This window comes from Malurus melanocephalus, unplaced genomic scaffold, assembly GCF_030028575.1.
Source record: "Malurus melanocephalus ecotype Western Australia unplaced genomic scaffold, MMel_1.1 scaffold_49, whole genome shotgun sequence".
Classification (NCBI taxonomy): Eukaryota; Metazoa; Chordata; class Aves; order Passeriformes; family Maluridae; genus Malurus; species Malurus melanocephalus.
The window spans coordinates 67208-91327 of record NW_026623281.1 but is presented as its reverse complement, the minus strand read 5'-3'; the positions used below and the strand labels follow the sequence as shown (position 1 = coordinate 91327).

The following is a 24120-nucleotide window of genomic DNA, read 5'->3' as shown; positions in this document are numbered from 1 at the left end:
CAGTTTGTTAAAGGCTGTATCTTGGAAATCTTCCTCATTGTAGCTGTTGGATTCTCAAATGATGGTACATAAAAAATATTAAGAGGTGACTGAGTAGATTAGCATAGTCAGCTTTTGCTTTTRGAGATTAGCCATCAATTTCTGTGTCAGACCAGAGCTAAAATCCTATTTCTGTCCCTAGGAAAAATCAGGTCACAATATGAAAATGCATCATGCATCAAAACAAGCATCTTAATAKGTCTTAACAGAGACAAGTTTACCTAAACAGCAAGGATGCTACTTATTGGATGTGAATATAGAATATCCTGGCTCTGCTGACTCACTGGTGATAATAAACCCTTCTCAGGGAACCTCCTGTTCAGAGACAGATCGCTAGAGACATAACTCACCTGCAGCCAGAATGAATAATACCTTGAKTTTGGGGAACTGCAAACCTGCAGCTCAATCTACTCTGGACTATGAATTATTGGAAATCTCTCTGACGACCAATATGAGCCAAGGGCACATAACATSTCAGAGGAGAGACAGAAACCCCTTACACCCAGCCATGGGAGATTTGAAACCAATTCCAAGAACAGGCATCTGTTCACAACTGCATGTTTTCTTTGGGTCGAGTAGTTCTGGGTAAGAAAAGAAGWAAAATGTCACTATTTAACATCAGACTTTATCCCTGTAAATCACTCCAAAAACTGGAAGAATAAGTGGTCTCATACTGTACACTCGAGATGTTATCTGCCTATTCAAGTGTACTTATTTGGGACTCTGATAATAGTGAAGGTTTCTCTTTGGTACTTTTAATCTCAATTTAGACTGTTGMCAGCTTGATGATAGCTTTTCCTAAAATTACTGGAAGAGACTTTGCCATTTCAGCAATATACCACTGAGTGAGCAAAATTCAAGAGCTTCTAAAAAGGATATTGGAGTGAAGGGGCAATTTAGCTTTATTTCCAATTTTAGGAAAAGCAAGAACAGAAGGGTTTGTTTATTGGTGTTTTTCTGTTGTTTTATGTACAGTATATAATTCCCTGTCAAATATAGAACAGTTTTCATTACCTTCGAGCTAAGCATTCAGTTAGAGCAACTTCAATTCTATGGAATATCATCCAGGGTTAGGATTGTTTTGCACAAACACTGGCTCAAGTTCCCAATCACGTTCCTGAGTAAGCCTGTGCACCAGCAGAAAGACAACTATTTGTTTTCCCTACCACATAGTGACATTTGGCCCTAAGCTATTTTCCAAAGAGATTTGTATAGATTGCATTACTCTTAATATTCACAGGAATATTGTGACAGTGACAGCACTGACATGTGACAGTTATGTCTTCAAGTATTGGTGACACATGCATCAGAAGTTCTTGTTGCAGTGGAAAGTAACTCTACATACAAAAAGCTTTGAGGAAAGCTGTTTAAAAGGGTTGGTAGTTTTGGTTTTATAGGAACAGATCACCAAATAGCTCAGTAARGAAATTCTAACAGTATCATTACAGAAGAAGCTTGAAGTTTTGCAAACCTTAAAGTCATCTGAGTTTTGCAGTACATCATACTATGTGGTTTGAGACGTAAAAGACAAGTAAAGTTAGACTACTCACAGCCCCCATGCTATGCACAAAACCAAACATTTCTAAACTGAGGTACTCCTCTTCATATTAACCTGTGTGTTTTGTCCAAATTGTAGTATTTGTTACTAAATAGACTGTAGAAAGATTTGCAAAGCATGTTCATCAAAATCACAGATATTGTAAGAGCTAAAGCAAGAAAAAAAACCCCACAACCAACCAAAAAAAMCACAACAAAACACCAAAAACTAAATTGGAGAGCAACAACACACCAAGTCTTTATTCCACTCTAGGGAACRGTCAGGGAAGAATAACTATCTGCAATATATTTGCTTTTCTATGAACTTAGGAACCATACAGCCAGTGAAAAAAAAAGGATGAAGCATGAAGGAAGGGAAAGAGAAAGAGTCTAGAAAACAAGCACAAGAAGGATCTGAGGAGAACACTCTGCAGGGCAGAGTCCAGCAGGTCTGGCTGTCCCTCCCCAGCTCAGAGCTCAGCCAGAGGGCTCAGATGGGCTGCCCAGAGTGTGTCACCCAYCTCAACACACTGGGGTGTTCTGGAAAACCAAGGGGTGGCAAAGCATCCTTATCTGKAAGGAGGCTTCTTATCTGGAAGAAGGTGATGGAATGGGATTTCCCAATTTCCTTGCTCCGCAGCCAAGCAGACTGAGCCACCAGTTAGCARTTGTCTTTGCTACACCTCCAGCATAAATTAATGAACAGAAAAAAAATAACCCATTTAGAAGAAAATTGTCAGCCACACACTGGCAACTAACTCTCAAGAGTGGAGGAATCTAATCAGACTGAAAAAAAAAAAAAGCGCTAATTTGTTTAATCCCTGAATTCCACTTTTCAAGGAATAAAAAATGCAGTAGTTGGATGGTACTAGTAAGGGAACAKCTCATGTGTAGTATCAGGACATACTGTACATCTGCTGCATCAAAACAAATTTGTAGAGACCAATGATTCAAAAATAAAAATGCTGTGCTATTTTTGGCAACCATACAAGTTCCTTCAAATATTTCAGCTGTTGAAGGAGGTAAASGGGGAACTGTAACTCAGACAAGCCAATCCTCTTTGAATCATGGTTTGAGAAACAGTAAAATTTAAATGACTGCTATCCAAATTAAATTTCTCTACTAGACATTTCATTTTTATACTTTTAAAGAGAGGAGTAAACAAAAAAAAATTCTGACACTTTAAAATCTAATCAATAATACAAGTGTTTCAGCTGTAATTGTAAGTACGATTTTGACCTTAGAAAATATTCATTCCAGACATTTTAGCAGCTTATTTACAGTAGCCAAATTGTCATAGTATTAGGACAACGAGGAGAACAGTGACATTATATTTTGATTTGGCCTCCAATTTCAATAACCTTTAACAAGAAAATGAAAGAGATTTTTTTCTCATTTAACAGAAGTACTGGAGTTTAAGATTCAAAGCATTAAGATTCAAAGCATTCCCTTGTTCTCTTATATGAGAGATTATCATTYCTCTCTTGAATTTACTTTACCTTTTGGTTTTCACTTAATGTTAAATTGCAAGGTTGAAAGCAGGGATCAAAAATGCAAATGAACATCAGATAATTCTTATGCATTTAGGCTTAATTGAGTGTAATCGATATGTCTGGTGTGCAGCCAAATTCAACTATTGTGAAAAGCACCTAATGTATAGACATTATTTTTGGACTACTGAATGCCAGAAAATAATGAGCTGGCATTCAGCTTTGGTGAATCAGCCCTTGAATTTTCATTTAAGAGCAGTTTTGAATTATTACTGAAGATAAGGTGTAAATGTGCAAGGGAATTTTATCCATGTTTCTCCCATGAATCATAAATGAGGAAAAAAATTACAGTCTAAATTGCACTTAAAAGGAATAAAGTCTTTTCATGTCATACATGATTTATCAAAATGATCTCATTTTAAGAGTACTGTGGTGTATCTTGATTAATAACATTAGTAAGCATGATGAATGGCCTCTTTAATGGTAACACAGAATTTATTGGCAAAATCCCCACTTCTACCAAAAAGGATGGGAAGTAAAACACGCAGCAGTTAGCGACTTGCAGGAACAGCTTAAGTAAACTCTCTGCCATGTATTCTGCATTTAGGTATCCTTGAAAATCCTTAATTTGAGTTTGTTCTTAAACTCATTTGGAAACAAGTAACAGGTATGAGCTAATGGGGCAGCTCTAACCTCTACAAAAGTCACTTTGCAGCTCTGTGCAGAATGAGCTGAACTCGACATGTACCAAAAAAGAATGCAGCATGCTGAGGTCTTTCAAGAACGCTGGTCCCATCCCCTCGATATCCTCTTCATTTTGCCTTAATATCCTAAATGCCTCCCTTCTTCCATTACTCCACCTCACCCTCCCCCCTCCTCCCTTTTTTAAGCCTGCTCCAGCCTGCCCTAACTAATTTCCTTTTGGGCTGACAGATCAGAGGCCTTCCTACCACTGTTCCTTTTAGACCTGTGAAGCCCTCCTCGTAATCCTGCTGCTTGTCCACAATTAATCTTTCCAGTTGCCACATTATTAACACTACCACCCACAGACAGAGGATGCCTGAGCACGGCTGGACACTCGCTCCCCACTGGAGMATCAAAGTTGTCAATCACACACCAGTCAGAAAGTTGCCTGCTGTCAACATCAGAGGATTTCATACTCTCCTACCCGCTGATCAAACATTTTTCTTCAGAAGATTAATTCCAAGTCCCCACCCATTTCCTCCCATATCCTCTTTCCCTTTTAGGTTTACTCAATGATCCATCTTCTCTATGGAAAAGGAAGCAGTGTATAATAGAAATCCTTTCAAAACAAAAGTTCAGCAAAACTAAATTTAAATCCCAGCTGTTATCAACCTCTTCCCCCCCGTGCAAGTTAAACACCTTAAAGAGCTTGGATTAGACCTAGTCACAAATGCCTTTCTTTGATCAAAGGCTCCAAGACTTTACACAAATATAATCACAAGGCAATGACTGCATCTAAGGAGCCGGAATTGATTTGTTCTACTGTAACACATAGCATACAAAAACACTTGTTAGGCTTTTTGACTTGCACAACCATTCTTTTTCAACTCTTATCACTCAAAAGCCAAGAATTTTAGCATTTTCTTAATATTTTTTCAAKGTGATTAGATAAAAAGTGATGACTTCTTGCAGAGTATTTGCCTTCTTTCTTTTTAAAAAGTGCATCTCAGCTTCTTCCACTTAAAAACAGAAAGATTCAAGAGATTCTCCAGCTCAGGTTCAGTTTAATGAGTTGAATGGAAGTAACTCTTACCACCTCTCCCTAATCTATGCCACATTGTAATATATTCATTTTTTATATGTTAAACCTCACTGCTCAAGTGGCTCAGTATCTTTCATTACAGTAGTTAACAGAATCTGTCCCTAAAGGAGCACTTTAACATGCCAGCCACACAACAGTGAATGAAGGCAATACCCATTAATACAATCCAACAAGAAATCTATTCATTAGAAAACATAATGTTAGGTTTTAAAATAAGAATAAATTAATTTAAAATCACACTGCAAAATATATTCAAGGTTGCTCAATTATACTCGTCCCTACAATAGGTATCTTAATGCTTTTTCATCTCTTTGCTACTAATGAAAATCAAGAGCTCAACAAAAGACCCCTAGAAGGATGAAACAATAAAGAAAAATCTGCTGGCCTTGAATCCTGATCTGAGATTGGGAAAGTAAGTCTGAACAATTATTACACATTCTACCTTACATTTCTTTATCAGCATCTTTATCTTCATATTCTAAGAACACACATGCTACCTTCTTTTGCATCTACAGTATGCAGGATTCAGTGGATCACACATCAGTAAAATAAAGAGTAAGGACAAAGCAAACCACAAATWAGTCTGTCATACCCCAAACCACAAAGCTCTGCAACTGTTGCTGAAGAATTCTGAATTGTGGTAGACAACAATTCTTTGAAGTGCMTTGTGAAGTGAAGCACAAATGAATTTTGAGACACCAGCAGACGTCAACCTTTTCCTAAGTCCCCACCTCACCAAGACCCAAATGTGACATTTATTGCATTTCACTCACTGCCCAACAGTTCTGGAGGAGTGAAAGAGCAACATGGAGTTTTTAGACATTACAAGTTCACAGAAGGCGCCAAAAGCATGGGTAAGTCCAGGTGAAGGGAAWTGCACTGCTAATGGATCAGACTCCAATTTCCTTCAGTCATTCCCTGCAATGTTTTTCAACCAATTACATCACAACTACAAAACATAGCAGTAGTGGAGTAATTGCCAAGATTCATGCTGTGCTATGGCATGGCAGCAGTATATAAGCTGCATACAAACACACATTGCACATGAGACCACAACTCACCACTTTTCACAGCCCTCTATTTTGAAATAAGGCAACTCAGAAYTTCTCCACCTCCTTCTGCCAATCTGATACCCATAGATTCTTCAAAAGCAAAGACAAAATCATCATGCTAAGTTGATTTTTTTTAGATAGGAACTTYCAAGACTGTTCCATAAATTAAATCAGTAATGTAATATCATCACTTGTAAACACATTCAATGACAATCAGAGGAATTCAGAGCTGTGTATACATTTCACTGGCCAAGCATAATTGTTTACAATGCTTGAGGGCTTACTTTGCCTTGCTATTCATCCTGATATATTCTGCCTGCCTTAGTTTCTTAGGAAGCATGGAAAATGTTGCAAAAAAATAGAAGTTAGATCCTAAAAAGTRTAAGGTAACAGTACTTGAATGACTTGCTGAGTTGTGCTATCTCCTTGCTTAACAAGGAATTAAGAAACTGGAAGGTTAAAAATGCTTTCAAGGCGTCTTCATCCTGTCATGTGGGGAATAAAACTGAGTTGCAGTTCAAACCTCGTGTCACTCTGTTCAGTCAGCAGAAGGGGGTGCTGCAGTGTAACCTATTTAAAATGCAAATAGAGTAACTTCSTAAGAGCAGATTAAAACCAGCGCTTTATTCACTTGGCGTACCCACAGCATACTGAATGCTGGAATCAGACTTGTCACTGCACACCACAGGTTATTAATAGAGCTCAGAATGGTGTTRCTAAATGTGCAAGTTAAAAGCAAATAAACAAAAATGGATTTATCTGTGGTATGTGTTCTCTGGGAGAATTCAGCAAGGCCTGCCTCACACTGCACACTTGTTTATCCAAGATCACTGAGCCTCTTTTTCTTTTTTTTTTTTCTTTAATTATTTGATTGACAGCCACTTACCACAGGCAGAGATTCTGGGATATGTGATCTATAACATTGATATTTTAGAGAAAACCACATTTTTTTCAGCCTGACCAAATATATACATAAACAGGAAAGACTCCATGGTGCACAACTGCCACTCTCTAATAGGCCTTTCTGGGCTCTCATGAACCACCAACACGTGAAAAAACACAAAGTTAAAGGGTTCAGCAGAAGCAAATCAACACATTGTGCTGTGGTTTTACACTTCATCTTCCTACAATGTCAGGTGTCAGGGCAGGCAAATGGGTTTCCCCTCTATATTCAAGCCAATTCCTCTGTTCTTCATCTCGAGCTCTCAGAGATTCATCAAAAATGCGATTTAATTACATCTCCTCCCCTCCTCCCCCTCCCAAAAAGAGTGTAAACATGACTCTTTTTTATCTCCTGATACATCTGGACAAGTAGACAATGTGCTAAAACAAAATAAATCTGCCCTGACAGTCACATCAAAGGGTTCAGCTAGGGGCTTGCAGCTACTTAAGGCACAGGAATGTTGTTGCTAAGCATCGCTCTACAACCTATCAGTCCCTTAAAGAAGAGCTTTTTTCTTTCAGAGGGAGATGAGGAAAGCTGGAGAGTGGGAACCAGACTGCAAAGGGAGATTGGGGATTTTGGAGGATTTTAAAGCTTAAAGTGAATTGTGTGAAGAAAAGGGGGTTTGTTTTGTTTTGTTTTGCCTCTTGACGTACAGTCTACATTTGGGGGGGAAGGAAAGCAGGGAAGGAAGGAGGGGTTAAACCTTGTTGATGAAACATCTTGTGAATTATCCCTTTGGATAAAACCAAGGAAAGTTTTTGATATCCTTTTCCAAATCCCTGTACTTACTGTAGATTTGAAATAGGAAGATTGTGACCAAAAGCAATAGTGCTGGGATACCAAACCTGTTAAAAATTTATTGTGAAATGCATCCCATGCCCTGCTTTCCCGTCAAGCATTCGATAAATACGTGCATGCTCCTGAAGAGGAGAAGCCCGGAACAATGTCCATAYCCAATAAACACGCTCTTCAGAGAAAGGAAACTTGTGATGCTTATGCACATAGCACAATTTGATGCTCAATTTGCTACTGAGAACCATTCCCTTTAGGGAAAAGCCTTCWCTGAAATCTTCAGTCTTCCACACTGTGCCTTGCTGGATTGATTTGCATGTYTAGTGCTTAAACCAACAAAGGAAGGTAAAACCATGCTAAAACCAGACCTTGGAACTCTGCTAAAGCAAAACACAGCCACGATGCAATGGACAGCTAAAAATTCAAATTGTGCTCTCCTCTCAAAGATGTAGAAACACATCCAAGGCAGGCAGACAGTTCAGCCTGGGAAGTATGAAACACTCAGTTCCAAAGCTTAATTGTCCTGAAGGTAAGCTGAGAAAACCAGCAGTTTGCTTACAGCATCGCTGAGGTGTTAATGTMTCCTTGGCTTTTAAAAACAGTTTAAAAGAATCCTCTTTCCTTTTTAAAAATTAAACAAAGAACATGAAATGGACTCATTCTACATGCAGGGTAACTATCAAGAACATGAACAATTACTGAGCCCATAATATTACACAAATAAATAACACTTAGCATTATCTTCAGCACTATCATATTTATTAAACAGTGACTGAGGGCAGCAGTAACCATTTTTATTGTCCCATATAGCTCTTATTTTCTAATTAAACAGAAGGTTATTTCCACTGCCAATGCAGCCATTTATCTTATTTGAGTGTTACATAATATTTTTTGCCAGCCAAGCCTGACTATAAAGTGTTCTGTGTGGTGAACTGTGGCCCAACTTGCTTTCGTGTTTGGTAATCATAGAAATGGGCCATTTCGTGCTGTGTTAATAAATAAACTTTTTGCAATTTCTCCTAAAACATGATAAAGCTTATACTTTGTCCTACCCTCTAGCTTCAATACAAGGGCAATGAGCTGTATTATTAAAGATATAGGTCAAGCAAACCTGATGATTTCAATCCTGTGGGGTGCTTTAGAAACTRTTGTCATATTACTGAGATCATTCTGCTGTTCCTAATTATTCCTCTTGGTTGCCTCACATTTCAAGTGATTCCTCTCACACTTATGTCAAAATTTATAAGCTACTCCCTGTAACAACACTACATTATTTCCTCACTTGTTAGGGTAATATAGGACAGAAACTAGGAGAATGCTTTAATCTAGCTGACAAGGATAATGTAGTCTAGAAATGTAATAAACTTTGCATTCTACTACAAAGTTGTGGTTTTTCTCCCTACCATGAAACATTTCATAGAGATAGACATCTTAGAAAAACTAATTGCTACAATAACTTGCATATCCTCTTATCTGAGTTGCTTTCATCAGAAAAAATGTATCAGCATTAAAGCGTTCACTCCAATAGCTTGTGCATTCTCCTTATTCCCATAATTGCTGTTCTGCACCATTCTGTTGACTGTACTGTAAAACTACATGCTGCTGAAGGGAACCCATTTCCAGGAGATCTGTGCATCACCCTAACACTGCAAAACATTTGTAATTAACACGCTGGGCTCTAACGGCGCTGTAACACATCTCGGGCTGACTGGCACAAAATTTTATTTGCACTAAGTAGCTTGAGACTGGGAAAAYATAAAATCCACTTTATGTGATAGCTGCATGTTCTATAGTGGTTTTTCTGAAGCATTTCAGAATGCAAGGAAAGCTGCCAGTGGAAAAGGTAGTCTAATGAAACATTTGAATTTTAAAGCCAGCATGGGTACTGCTTACTATGGGAGATAATGTATTTCCTTCAGAACATCCTTACGGTTACAAAATTATGATACCCCCTGCCCCCCTCAGAAATCAACAGACAAAGCAAAAAAAAMCCCCAACAAACAAACTAGAACACAACTCCAATTAGAAATGTCATATGAGTAACTCAAACCCTACATCCATACTAACCATTCTGGAAATAATTTTGGTGAATTTGTTTTCATTAACCATTTGCTGTGTCTATCAAATGTCCTTTTTTTATCCTTTTAGTCAGCAGAAAACTGAAAAAAAAACCCATCCAGGTCGCAGAAGTGTGAGTCCAGTGCTTTAAAGCCATGAGACAATGAAATARGAATAGGATCAACTGGTCTATAATGGCAAACTTTAGAGGCACTTTTCTTTAGATAAATGAAAAACAATATTTAATTGAACATGCACACAGGAAACAGAGAAGAGCAAAGATGAAGCTAGTGTTGTCCCAATCAGAAATACCAACAGCACTGTCAGGWAAAAAAATAAACAAAAGGAAAATAGCAAAGATCTCTGCTTTTRCCTCTGTTCCTACTTCTGTCTTCCTTCAAAGAGCTGATGATGACTGAAGGTAAACTTTGCATGGTTTAGAGGTGTGGGTGGGGAGGGATCAAGAGGCAGAGACAATATCGGCTGCAGACTTTCACTTCTGGATCCCAGATAGAAGAACTGGAGTCCCTGGCAAGGCCTGAGAGCTGCCAGGGTGAACAATTCCTACATTTCTAAAGTGAGATTTTGATCTTCTGTGATGCCTTCTGTCCCATACAGAAGATTCGGCACATGTGAAAGCACATGCTTTGCCTCTTTTGTCTTTTCAGCCACCATTTCTCAACAAATAAAATTGTCTTAAAAGCTGATGGTTTTATAAGTGTGTCTATGTTCCGATTTGTTTCCACAGTGGGCAGCCTAAAGAAGGTAACGCAACAGCCAAATAAAAAAAAWTTTAAAGAAAGAACATCTAGGCCTTACCTTAGAACCTCAGAATACAAACACTGGAATTTTAGAGATGTAAAGGATATCATTAATCAATATTAATTTCTAAAGTATCTGCTTATAAAACAGAAACAACTTCTGATGGAAATGATTAACCACAGGAACAGGAATTAATTTTAGGATCTTCACAAATGAATGCATGAGAGATAAGAAATCACACACAAAGATATTAAACTACAGAAGAGCAGTACCCCATCAGTATATTTTTTTCAGAGTTTTTGGTGAATCAAAATAAACTTAAAACCATAGAAAACACCAGACACTATAAAAGGAAAAGATAATCTAAATAGTTATGGAAAATATATCAATTTGTTAAAAACTAGAAACAGAAAACTGGAGTATAGCAAAAACACTGCAACTGCATTTTTGCTTCAGGGTTTTTTTAACTCTGAAATAATATCCTACATAAAGTAGTTCAGAGATGTCTGAGACTTCTTGTCCATGTTTATATATCAGAAACGCCTAGCAARTGGGAGATGAACTACATAACAACTAAACTAACTAATTCTTATAATTACTTTTCTTGAACTCATTAATAATTAATGCCCACTTGAAAGATACCTTCACCCTGAATGAGAGGAGAGAAAAACCAGCAGGAGTGTTGATTTATCTCAAAACGTGTTTTCCAAGCTCTGTGTGTGGACCTTTGGAGTTCAGTCTGGCCATGGAATACCAGCAACTGAGAAGGTTTATTTCCTCGAGGTGATGATTTAATGAATACTGTCCTAAAATGCAYTGGGTTCTGTCTCTCTGAGAGGTTTGCTATGCTCCCATTGCAGAAATGCTCTAACTAGTGGTCCCTGTCCATAAAACCCAGAAAGCACTTAACAAAGTTTATCCCTCAGATCTGAAAACTGCTCCCCCAAATTTGCAAAACTTCAGGACACACCAAATTCAGGGATGAGGGGAAGGGTTTTTGTCACTCAGGGTAACTGCTCATTTACAGGACTGCTGAACTTGGTTTCAGCTGTTACCATGGTTACTCACACAGCTGACGTGCACTGAGCACTTCCAGCCCCGGCTAAAAAACTGCCATCTATGTACAGTCTGTCACAATTCTGGGAAATCTGTTTCAGCAAATCAGCATTGCCATTAAAATGTTCTTTTTCTCTGCCCTGGGTGTGTRAGCTTCAGTTGCAACAGCTGGCTCTTCTCATATCCTCTGCCCATATTCGATGGAAGCTCCGAATCTTATTCCTTGTACTGCTGTTCACAGGAGGTGCTGCTAYTGACATCCTGTGATGGACTCTTCACACCCCCTTGGCTGCCCAAAATAGACAGAATTCACTGAAATTTCTCACCATGTCATCCAGTCTTTCAAGAAATCATTTGCCTTGTTTCCTCCCTTCTCTCTCCAGTGTCCCATTTCTAGAACCCCAGGCTTATCCAAATCCAGACATTGTCTTTTAGTAGCTGTTTATTATAATATTTAAATTTCCCATCTTACTYGATATCTAACAGGAGCATCAGATGAACCTACTGGAATCTAACTGGTTTATGTTTTATCTCAGTAATAAAAAGGTTACACAGCAYTGGGCAAAAACCTGATCTCCATGGAAGTGTGTCTTCTTTATCAACATAAAAATGGTTCATGGGTGCTTAACTCACTGAACATATGCCATGTTGAACTTGTACTATTTTAGCTCCTTAAACAGAATAACATGYCATATTTGATAATCATATTACAAAAACTAATTGAAATCATTGTTATCAACAGTGAAACCTACAGCTTGCACTGACCCGAGAGAAGCTGGGTTAAAGGAACCCATCTTTCTTCCACTTCTGTTGTCTTCTCCCTCTCATTCTTTCCACCTGCAGATAAATCTGCCTCTCGTCAATAAGGTGACACTTCCAGATGAAGGGTACACATGGACAGAATGTAACAAAGATATTATGARCTGTAATATTGTCCACAGAATTTGGAGGTACTCTCATTTCATAATATGAAACACMAAAGGAACCCTGAAATCTACAGACAGAAGCATGGATCACTAAACTGGGTGACCAGAGGGTGTGGAAAGAATATTTTCCTTTTCCATACCCCAGATATAAAAATCTGGGTAGCAACAATGCTGCTACCACAGCCAGAAAACTCAAAATTACTTGAAATAAAGTAAAACCAGTAGGGAACTGAAGRTAAATAGAAAGAGAGCATAAGTCTGGTTATACAGTGGAAAACTTCAAGAGCTGCTTGTATTCATGTTTGGAGTACAACCAAGTGCATAAAACAATGGTGAAAAATGAAAATKATCCAAAAACATCACACTGTACCTACAAAAATCACAGAATCACAGAAAGGGTCAGGCTGGAAGGGACCACAGTGGTCATCTGGTCCCACCTCCCTGCTYGAGCAGGGTCAGCCCAGAGCACATTTGCATTGTGTCCAGACAGTTCTTGGATATCTCCAGTGAGGGAGACTCCACAGCCTCTCTGGGCAATCTGTTCCAGTGCTCAGTCACCTGCACATACGAGAAGTTCTTCCTCTTATTCAGGTGCAACTTCCTGTGCCTCACTTTCCACCCATTACCTGTTCTAATGGAGTTACTTATTCCTGTTTTCCTTTTGTTTCTTGTTCAATTTTGTTTTTGTTGGGTTTTTTCCTTTTATCTCTTAATACAGAAGTAGAAGACAGGGGTTGTAGTAGAAAATCTAACMTGCAGGTCTACTTTCTAGAACACTGAGTTAATTGTTCCACAACCACAAATTCCCAGACAACATAATGAAAGAAAATGAAAAGAGCCAGTTTTCATATCTCTGTCTCCTCTGCTCCAGTTATCAAGCTTCAGGTGTGGAATGACAGAAATAAATATTACAGCAAMTATCTTCAGACATTTAGATTTAAAAGAAAAAWTTATTTCCAGTTACATGTACTCTAAAACTTGTGGAAGAAATTCTGTAAAAATATTATTCATATCATTCTGTAGTTTTACAGCTTTTTACAGTTTTACAGGGGGGTCTCAGCATCAACCTCATGGTATGACTTTTTTTGTTAATGTTATATCTATGGGCTGCATAAAGTATCAAAGTTAAAATCAAGATGACATATTTTGACTAGTCCCATCACAATTCATTTTCTGTCACTCATAACTGTAGATTCAGTTATTAAAAACACACTGATGCACCAAAAGTTTTACACTCTGCAAAGGCATKGCTCCAACTGCATCACTTAAAAAACTGAAACTGCTCAGTTCCTTAAAATGCAGCTGTTGCATCTGGAGTTCACTTATTTTCTCTCATTAAAGTASCTTTGTGCTAAAAGATGCTTTTTTCCCCCCTCCACTGAATCTGGCACTTTAGCTATGACATGATTTTATTACTCAGAAATACTTTATTACTGCAATAAAACTGCACTTTTCACTTTTCCACTGTCTCACCTAATAGTGAATGTTAAACCAAAAAACTGAAGTAAAAAAACCCTGTTGATTCCACAGGCAGGAGATTACACATTAATAGTGCAAGACAGCAAAGCAGAGCAGGAAAAGAAAAATGTCCTCTGCAGTTTACATAGTGATATATATTGAATTTCTGGGTTTAACGTTATTTATAGTGTTTCTTGCAGTGCCATCATCACAAAGAGTTATGTAGGAAGTAAATGTCTRACATTTGCTCTTTCATATTGCTCCAAGAGGAGCACCCAAAAGATTGTCCCCTTTTAACAATCTCACTTCTGTGTGTTTTGGCTTGAGAAGACTGGAAGATAAATGCCTTTCACTTGCTGGCAGACACCTGTAGGCTGTAGCATAATTTCATTAATTTCCTGCTGAAACACGAAAGGAATTAAGTTTATTCCCATTAGCATGATCCTTAAACTGTTGCATCATTTAGCAAATTATTCCCACGTTAATGCACAGAGATTTAGGCGTTTGTACTTAGCAGAACTGCAAGTACATCAGTATGAGAGAAAAATGGCCTGTTCTAGGCTGGTTAAGATGGTAACTTGATTAAAACTCTGCCATCGTCTATCTCATTTTGCTGTCTGAAATGTTATTATATATGTAAAATTCTTCTGCATCTGATCTTCTTCCAGCTCCTATTTTTCACTGGTCTGTGAAGATTAAAATTATTTTCTTTTTTTCCTATAAAGCACGTCTCTGAAACCAAACTGCTAAGTGTTCCTCTGTGCTGGTGAAGGAAACTAAAAGAGATGCTTTCTCAATCCCTTTATCTTATCTAACCTGAAAGAAGAGAAATAATCAATTAAGTAATGGTTGCTGTAGACACAGTATTTAATGTATGAATAATTTACCCTCAGTGCTCATCTGAGGGGGGAAAAAAACCCTGTTACACATTTGAACATATTTCCAGTTATATTTAGTTGTAACCAAACTCATCCTCTCTGACATAAACGTGCACAAACACAGAAATACACCTGGACACAGAAAACAATCTTTCTAAAGWTTCTAAACAATCTATCTAAAATAAAAAGGCCATCATCACCTACGGCCACGACTGCTTTTACAGAACCTCTTTCATCAGTCTCAGATTCATTGACAAAAAGAAGCACAGAGCTAAAAAGACTTTTCAGTGAAACCAATACTCATCTACTGGGTTTTCATCTTGCAGAATTTACTTTACTTTTTTTTCCCCCTGCTTTTAATACTGTAGGATTAGCTAATCTATTCCCTTTCTCTCCATCTACAGAAGGAAGTCTGCTTATTTTAAAAACTTTTACAATGGTTTTAGTGATTTCATCTTAAAAGAGGACTTTTCTAGCTTCACAGAACACAAGGCACATTCCTTCTGAATGCTGGTTACTCATCTAAAACAGCAAGGCCCATCTATCATTAGTTAACAYGGCTCCAAAATACATTTCCCCAAATAACTAACATCATTAGAATACTGATGAAAAAGCGTTATTTTTTTCCAAACRATGTGACTTGCTTTCTGAAATGGCCCCACTTGAAGAAAAATTAACCAAGATAATAAAAACAAGAAAAAATGCTGATTCTAGATGTTGGATGAAATGCATGACTTTTGGTGTTTTTTTAAAGGCAATAAATTTTACATGATAACTGGAAAAAATAAAACATATGGAAATCACTTGGTCAGGGCTGAAAACTTCTATGTAGATTTAATTTTCTTACACCACAATTTAACCATGTTCTTACGAGATATTCTGAACGGAGGTGAGGGTAAACTTTCTCCTGAGGTAGACCTGATGCAACAGTCATAGGAGCTGCTATCATTTTGTTGTGTGCATGGGCCCAGTGCTTTAGGCTCCTCAGARAGAATGCTGGTCCAATATATTAATTTTTTGCCATACATTATAGCTTGTAACTATATCTTGTTCTTTGCATTGGGTCCTGTACTTTTAAAATTAATTTATGATTTTGGAATCTCATTGTTAAACCAGAAAAGGCTGCTGGTAATGACCGGCAACTCTCAATGACTGAGAAAATCAGATGGCGATGTTCTGCTCAGCAGGAACGGCGTTGAGTTAATATTTAATGATTTACTAGTTCTACTTGACTGAGCTTGCACCCTGTAAATGGATCATATGATCATTGATCACAAGTTCAAGTGCTTTTGTTGCTGGCGTGGCGGGAGCCGGGGCTGTGTTGTTCAGTACCAGGGGCTCGTGTGCAGCTCTGTGTAAGACAAGGGCAGCTTACATGCAACAGGCACTTAATGCCTCATACCAGCAAGCCCTCAGCCCAAGGCAGCTCATGAGGTTGAATTTTAAAAAGGTAGCTGACCTTGCAGCTGGGAGCTTTAACTGTGCTTTTACCCATTTGTACCTGGATAAGTAAACAGTTACTGAGTGCTGAAAGGGCCAGAAAGCACTATTTTAGCCAAAGGCTAATCCCTGTTCTTTGTGGATGAAAGGATTCAAAAAGAAAACAAAACAAACAAAAAAAAAAAAATTCTCTGCTTCAGGTAACACAAAGGTAAAGCTGCAATAAAGACATCCATTAATTTTAAGCTTAGTGTTGCCTTACCCTCCATTTCTAATGAGTGAATCAACCTTTGAAAAACTACTGAGCTCTTCTTAAAATGATGGAAACATTACAATCACAAAGAAAAGGCTATATGCAATATAAAGCAAAGTAGCTCAGAAAGGTTCATCTCATGCAGATGAAATTAAAAGAATAAGTGATCAATAAGCTGCTAGTTGCACAGCTTGAACCYAATAAAAACAGTCATCATTCACACTGCAGAAAACACAAGTTGAAATGTATGAGACAATCTAAGGCAGTGATCCTCTGCCCTATGCATTCCTCTCATGTTTAATATTTTTCTCAATGCTGTGGTTGAAACTAATGAAGAATTAATGGATTTCTCTGTCAAGTGTGGCTATTTCACAGCATAAAGAAGAAGCCCTTGCTCTGCATGGAAGGACAAAAGGTTTTCAGGCCAAAGACAACTTCTCGGCTGAAGACTTCTTCCTCCTTTCATAGATCTTTCTTCATAAATTTTAGCATACTGTCCTACATAAATATTTTTTTTAGGCTCTCTAGTTCATTTTGTTATTTTCCGTGCAACCTGTACTTCATCTCTTTTGTATCCAACAGAAGAACAATGCCAACRCTTTCACAGTTTTCACAGCTGCCCACTGTTCTTCTACATGCACAGACAGWTGTATCAGAAGATGCTTGACACAGATGTTGGAGGAAGAAAAGGAAGACCAAGGGGGAATGTAACCCTCAGCCAATGTGCAGGACTTCATTTGAGTGACATGCAGCAAAAATGAACTTCACAGCTCTCAGTTTATTTTCTGGCTGACAGTCCAGGACCTGACATTTGATGGCTTGCTAATATCCATGTCTTGTAAAGTCAAACCTTTTCTTCTCTCCMAGTACAGGCATTAAATCCTAGAATTTTAGTTATCCTCTCTATTTTCCTCAGTCCACAAATTCGCTACAAGATGCTTCCAGCTCCCATTATAAACCAGTCATKGTCCTGCACGTATTCCTTAATTAAAAAAAAAAAAAAATTGAACTTCCATCCATTATTTTTAAAATGTAGGAGAGAGCAGCACCCTATTTAAATGAAGGACCACAAACATGTACTTCATGTGTTTAATTTCTGATCATGTAGCAGAATAGGAAAGTCCCTTCCTTTCTTTGATCTTGCTTGTTTGGAATGCAACATAAAAAGGGAATAACCCATTCTTCAAAAATCTATGATCTGCACCTAACTAAATCAGGCACCTAAAATCCTTAATGCAAGTAACATTATTCCTGATACTACATGAATAAAAGATAAGTGAGGAGATCCTTACWGCAGATTATGTAAAATCTAAATGCAATATGCCTTTGGTAAAGCAATTTAAGTTTTAGTAAAACATAATTGCAATTTTAAAAGTTTGTCCTCAGTCRTCTGAAACTACTTTACCACATCATAGATTTCTGGTAAATTCAAATGAAAAATTCTTAACTGCTTTGAAATTTGAAAAGAACACCCATATTTAGCTCAAATACCTCCACATGTTAGTCTCACCAAAGCTAGACAGGTTTTACCTGCATAGGTAAAGTACAGAATGCTTTATCCTTCCTCTTGAACAGGAACATTCGGCTAAAATGCTACAGTAATAAGGCCTGTTTGATACTGCTGCTTGTTAACATTTCCATGTGTGTTTTATGATCACTGCAAAACAGAAAGCTCAGCAAACAGGAGGAAGCAGAGTTKGCCTTGCAGGAGCACGCCCGGGCAGGATGGCTCAGAGCCACACACCCATTATCGATGTGCGTTAGGAAGAGTCTGTCTAGACACCCAGAACCTGACAAGATGATGTGCTCAACTCAGGGCTTGGATCAGATTTAATAAGAGGATGCTGGCAGGCCTCAACTGGTCCTGGAAGATTGTCYAGGTTGTTTGACAAATGAGGCTGTAGTAAAGCTATGAACAAAGAATACTCAGTCACAAAGCATCCAAAATAAAACAGTTTCTGTTTACTAAAAGAAGTTTAAATCATCTACACCTCTGCTTAATGTCTAAACTCYTAAAGACAATTGAAATAGGAGTCACCATGGCTACAGTGACATTAGATATATGGTAGAAATAAAGATTAGGATAAGAAAAAGATGGGAAGAATTTTGCAAGCATAGCAATCTGACCCAGCTTTAGGGACAAGGTGGAAAATAACACAGATGAGGAGTGTGTACCTGACTCCTGAGCAAAAACCCCTACTGGATTCCTCTGGGAGCTTCTTGGTAACCGTGGGAGGAGAATTCAGAAGCTAAGCACAGACCATGGTGCAGGAGAAAGGGAAGGCTGTTCTAGCACCACTTGTAAACTTCATTTCTGACATAGTACCTAAATGCTGAGCCTTGCATCTTGCTTAATACAGACCTTCATTTTACCTGTGAGACAGTCTGRTGTTGGGGAATAAGTGAATCACAGAGCAAATATCAAACACATAATACCTTCAGGGAAGGGAGAAATCCAGAACAAAGAGAAACTCAACAAAAGCAGTGTTGCAGGCAGCCCTGGGGCAYCCACACTTCAAGATTTCTGTCGGGRTACCTGGGAACCATGGAATGCTCCTGCAAAGCTGCACAGACTGCCTGTGAGGAGCTGTTTTGACAAGAACCAAGAGCTARGAAWGTCCCCYATGAGTGTCAGGCCCTTGTATAAGACAAAAACAACAGAAGCAGTGCTAGACAAAATGCAAATATCTAAAAACTGATGGCGATATTTCACTTGGGAAGTACCTGCTGAAATTTGAGCTGACRTAATTGCTTTGCTGAGACGTCCTATTATTTATTTTCTAATTAGTTGTAAACCATTTGAATGCCATTCCAATACAGAGGATACAATGTAAAAATTTTGAGAGCCTGAGGGCATACATACAGTGTTTGTGGGCATAAGTTTTCTGCTCATAATGGAACACAACTGTTTAAGCTGTRGATTAGCAGGTGCCTTAATAGAAGGTGATGGCTGGCTTCAGTCTCAAACTTGTTCATTCACCTTTTCTTTCTGTAAGTTGAGGAATTTAGGGCCTACTGGTTGTGGTGTTTCTAGATTCCTAATCAGTCTTGCAAGGAACTTTGAAATCCCYTTAAAAAAGAGCCCTGCGTGCTCCATGCCATCACAGACACAGAACACGTTGGCATTCCAGGCCCATGTGAACTGGGCTGTTTCTCTTGTCATCCAACTAAAGAAGAAAATTCACTCCCTATTTKCAGTGATCAGAAGTAGTGCTTGCAAAGAAATATAATTAAAAGATGATAAAATGTTATTTTTACTACTTTACAGAAAAGATTAAAAGCCTGCTTTTTTCTGATCATTTTAATCAGTACACTGGAAGCACAACTATTTTATTTATAACACAAGTTGAACCTAAAAGTTAAGTGGTGTACATATAAAAACACTTTGGTGACAGACAGCAACAGAAGACATCACAGGAGGAATTGAAATTGTCAGCCTTTCTTAACATCCCAGGACTTGTAAAAGTCACAAAATTAATATATTCCTAGAAAATCTATTGCATGGAGCAAGACTAAATGGAAATAATTATGTGAGCACACTATTCCTTCCACCTGCCCTTCTCTCTTTASTACAGTGGCTGTGGTTTTCCCAGAGAATGCCACTACCTCGTCGTTCTGTACTTTATAGAACTAACTCTGCAATGTCAAAATGCCTGAGAAGACTAACTACTTGGCTGGAAAAAGATATGAGACACATTAATTTTTCTGAGAAAAGTTMTTACTGGAAATCTACAAGATGACAGGTATCACCAAGCAGTCTTTACTGCCCAGAACCTCAGTATTGCCTCATAAAAACAACAGCTAAAACCACCCACAAGAAAACAAAAAAATACTGTAAGTACAACCTCAATCTACATGCATGGGCCTTTATCGAGACTTATTCACTTAAGAAAAGAAGTTGCAGTTTTGTGTTGCTTATGTTTTGCACACTTTAAACCTGAAATAGGGCACACAATCTAAGACTGGATAAATGAAAGATACAAAAYATTTATGAGGAAAAAGAACAAGAAATAGAAAGTTTCAAATACATTGCTTTAATTCAGTAATAGAAAGTGGACTGCTACTAGAATGCTATTTTTGGATTTAAGATTGCAATAGTAGATATTCTGTTAGGAGAATGTCTTACTGAATTTCTATTCTTGCATTGTTGGCACTTAGGTCCCTAACATCCTTCCTAGCTAAGAGGCTCTGCTGGTGTTAGAGATTATTTGAGAAGAAACATAAACAATTGCACTAAGAGAGAAAAGGCTATTAAAATATTCAAAATTCCTCCACAGGCAGAAGCAAAAGCATCTTTCATAATTTCCTAAAGTAAAACTAAAGGGCATTAAAGGAGAGGAAGAAAAAAACCCACCTTTTTAAGAGTTTTAATCAAACTCTTACATTTAACAGCATTAATGCTAAGTATGCAAACGTTCATCCCACTGATCATTATGGTATCAAGAACTAATTTCCCTCCTTTTAAGAGCTTATATGTCACATCACACCCTGTGGGCCTTCCAGAGATGTATTTAAATGTCTAACAGGGGGAAAAGAAAGACATTCCAGACAGCCAGGTGTTACTGATTCACCCATTAAAACTTCAGTTATAAAATATCCCACACAATGGTAAAACACTTCAGTCATTAGCTGATCATAAATAGATTAAGATGACAGTCTAAATTATTATGACTATATGTGTATAAAATTTACATTGCTCATCACATTGTTCCAGGTGTCGGTAACTCTGATTATCTGAAGTTAAAGATTAAGTGCGTGCATTATTTGTTCTAAGAACTCAAGAAGAAAGACAAAGCCAGATGTAGCAAATGTAACATTAATCCTGAGACAGAAGAAAATTTCAGATTTATTTGCAATGATGCTCATTCATTTACTATTACATAGCTGAAAATGAGGTCTTGTTTCTTTTTATTGTAAGCTTTATGCCAGCCTTAGTATTTCACATAATGAATGTGAAACAGTAAAATAATTCAAATATTTTTATATTTTAAATTGCCTAAACTCCTGTCTTTCAAATAAAGAAAACATCCAGTGAACATCCAACTCTGCACCATTTTGATATCAACTTTAATAACAAAAGATGTGGATGGACTTTACATCGTGGCATGCGGTTGATTTACACAAATTTATTTGCCTATGAAYGTGAAGATAATTTCTGTGCTTATTTATTTCTTTATCTATGCTGTCAAACAGGATTTGAATTTTATCATTAAACCATATTTCAATTCACTTTCCCCCTTTCAATTTGGCACATGATCAAATTTCTGAGTTAATAAATTAGGGACCATCACCAGCATTCCCATAATTGTCCCTGGACAAGCACTTAACTCACAATCTGTGTGAAGAAATTTGAGTCAACTTAATCTAGATTAGAAGACAGTTGATCTAAATCAAATTAGGTTACATTTACTATGAGCTAAAAGCTTGTACTTGATAGTCMCACTCATGCTAGAGATGCACTATAAAGCCTTGTTGCACTGTAAAAAAATGCAACTTATCCCCTTGACTCGCCCTGACTTCCAGGCAAAACTTCTTTTCAAGCTTTTGCTTTTTCATCTATTTGTTTAATTTTAGGAATGAAATGCTGCAGGTTTTGCCACTGACTCAGCAGAAAGAAATTTCACTCTTCTGTGTTTTTAATGCTCAGAAATAGCTAAACAAAAATGATGTCAATTGCTCTCACCAATGTTCACAACTTACAGTAATAGATCAGTCAAGACCCAGGCATTAGCATGCCACAAACATTATTGGTTTATGTTTCAAAAATATGCAAGYAAATTATGAGTTAAAAATTATGAAATCTAGCCAGACCATGTCCTTTTTAGCAGAATTACATCCCAGTAAKTCCTCTAGTCACAGAACACAAAATTATTTTTATTTACATCAGAGACAAGCAAGCACCTGAAAGAATGAAATCACTTTCTCTTGTGCTTGAGGATGAGAACTGATCCATTCCAGCATCTCTTCTCAAACACAGTCGCTGCCTCCCAAGGAATGTTATGATGAGAATCACTTCAAAAGATCCAAAACAGACACAGCTTTTGCCAAACACACACTTTTGCCTTCTGGACTTCAGGTGTTTCTGCTTTCCTGTTTCTTACAAGGYTCTGTCATGATTTTGTTAATGTTTTTATTGCTGTGATACACTAGGTTGAGCCTGTCACTTCAGAGAAGAAAACTTGAACTCTGCTGGCTAAACCCATTTGAACACATTTTTGGTAAACAAAAACCGAAAACAACTCAAAAGAAAAATAATATGAATCAAATCTAATAATTAGAAGATAAGAATATAGCATACAGAAGGAGAGAAGAAAAAAGAAGCAAGAATAAAAGCAACAAAAAAAACTAAATCAAACCAACCAAACAAAATGTTTAATGTGTGCATAGGCCCAAACCCCACAGAAATCATTTTCCACAAAAAAGAATTTCTTGGGTCATTCTTACAGCCAAAAAAGATTATATGAGTTGCCAAATGGAATAGATTTTGAAATTCACAGTTATACTGGAACCATATTTTCATAGTCAATTCTGAAAAGTGTGTTTGTACTAATGTTCAGCAATAAGACCTTGGAAAACTGGCTTTTGTCAGTTGTGACACTGCCCCTGCTTCAACCACTACACTTGCAACATATTGTCTTAATGCTTATGTCTGAGAATAACACTGTAGCTGTGGATTTAAAATTTAATCCAGGCATTCAGATTAGTACAATTACCAGAAAAGGCTCTGAACAAATCATCAAATCATCATGCTCTCTTGGCCACACTTGGCAGAAATATTAATAAGCTCCCCCACGCCCCCCCCTCCCCCCCCCAGGCCCCCCACCCCCCCCCCCCTCCCCCCCCCCCCCCCCAGGAACAAAATTTCAAAAACACCAAACAGTGCCCTGAAATTAGTTTTCACCAAAAAGCACAGGTGTCTGATACCACAATCTGTCAGAACCCTAATCAAGGAAATGCTAATGCCTACATCTATAACCCTAAAATTCCACTGGCCTAAACCGCCAAATTTTTGCCACGAATCAAATACTGAAGGACTGAATAATGTCCAGTGTATTTTTTATTACGCCAGGTCCTTTAAAAAAAGCTAAATGAATTAGCTTAAATTTAAGCAGATAAACTAGATAARACTTTTTTATTTTTGAGTGGGTAAAAAAAATAGGCATAGGCTGAGCAGCCTTTTCACAGCATGTTTTCTTTAAGGAAGAAATAAAACAGGAGAGTGGGACCTGGTAATAAAGGCATCATCTCAAAAGCAGATGTGTTGGACAGCTTGAAAGAACCCAAGGCACCTGACTAACGTCAGSACAAGACAGGAATTCTTTTCCTTTCTTTAACTTCACCTCACATCCTCTCATTTACACCAGGTCACCCAAGSCTTCTGACACATTCTGGTACCCTGGATTCCACTGGGAAAGGTAACCTGGGGGCAGGAGGGGCACTTGGCAGGGATAGCCAGGGAGAGGGCTGATAATTCACTTTGGTTGCACAGGCATTTTGCCTCAGGGACCAATCTTGATTATTCTCCAGTGACTGCCCATCACTGGAAAGGAAATACCAAACATCCTACAAGGCTTCATCTGTTAAAAGCAAGGGAAATATCTTTTCCCATCTTTCTCCCACTGATTGAAGACAGAAGGTAGAATCTGCT

At 37.8% G+C, this 24120-nt stretch overlaps 1 long non-coding RNA gene across 1 annotated transcript in view; it reads right to left on the bottom strand.

The window, feature by feature from the left end:
- Positions 1-18066, bottom strand: part of LOC130573043 (uncharacterized) — a 109772-nt gene extending 91706 nt beyond the window's left edge. Inside the window, exon 1 of the long non-coding RNA XR_008965291.1 lies at positions 18003-18066. This is a non-coding gene — a long non-coding RNA (uncharacterized LOC130573043). The remainder of the gene's footprint in view (positions 1-18002) is intronic.
- Positions 18067-24120: the final 6054 nt, after the last annotated feature.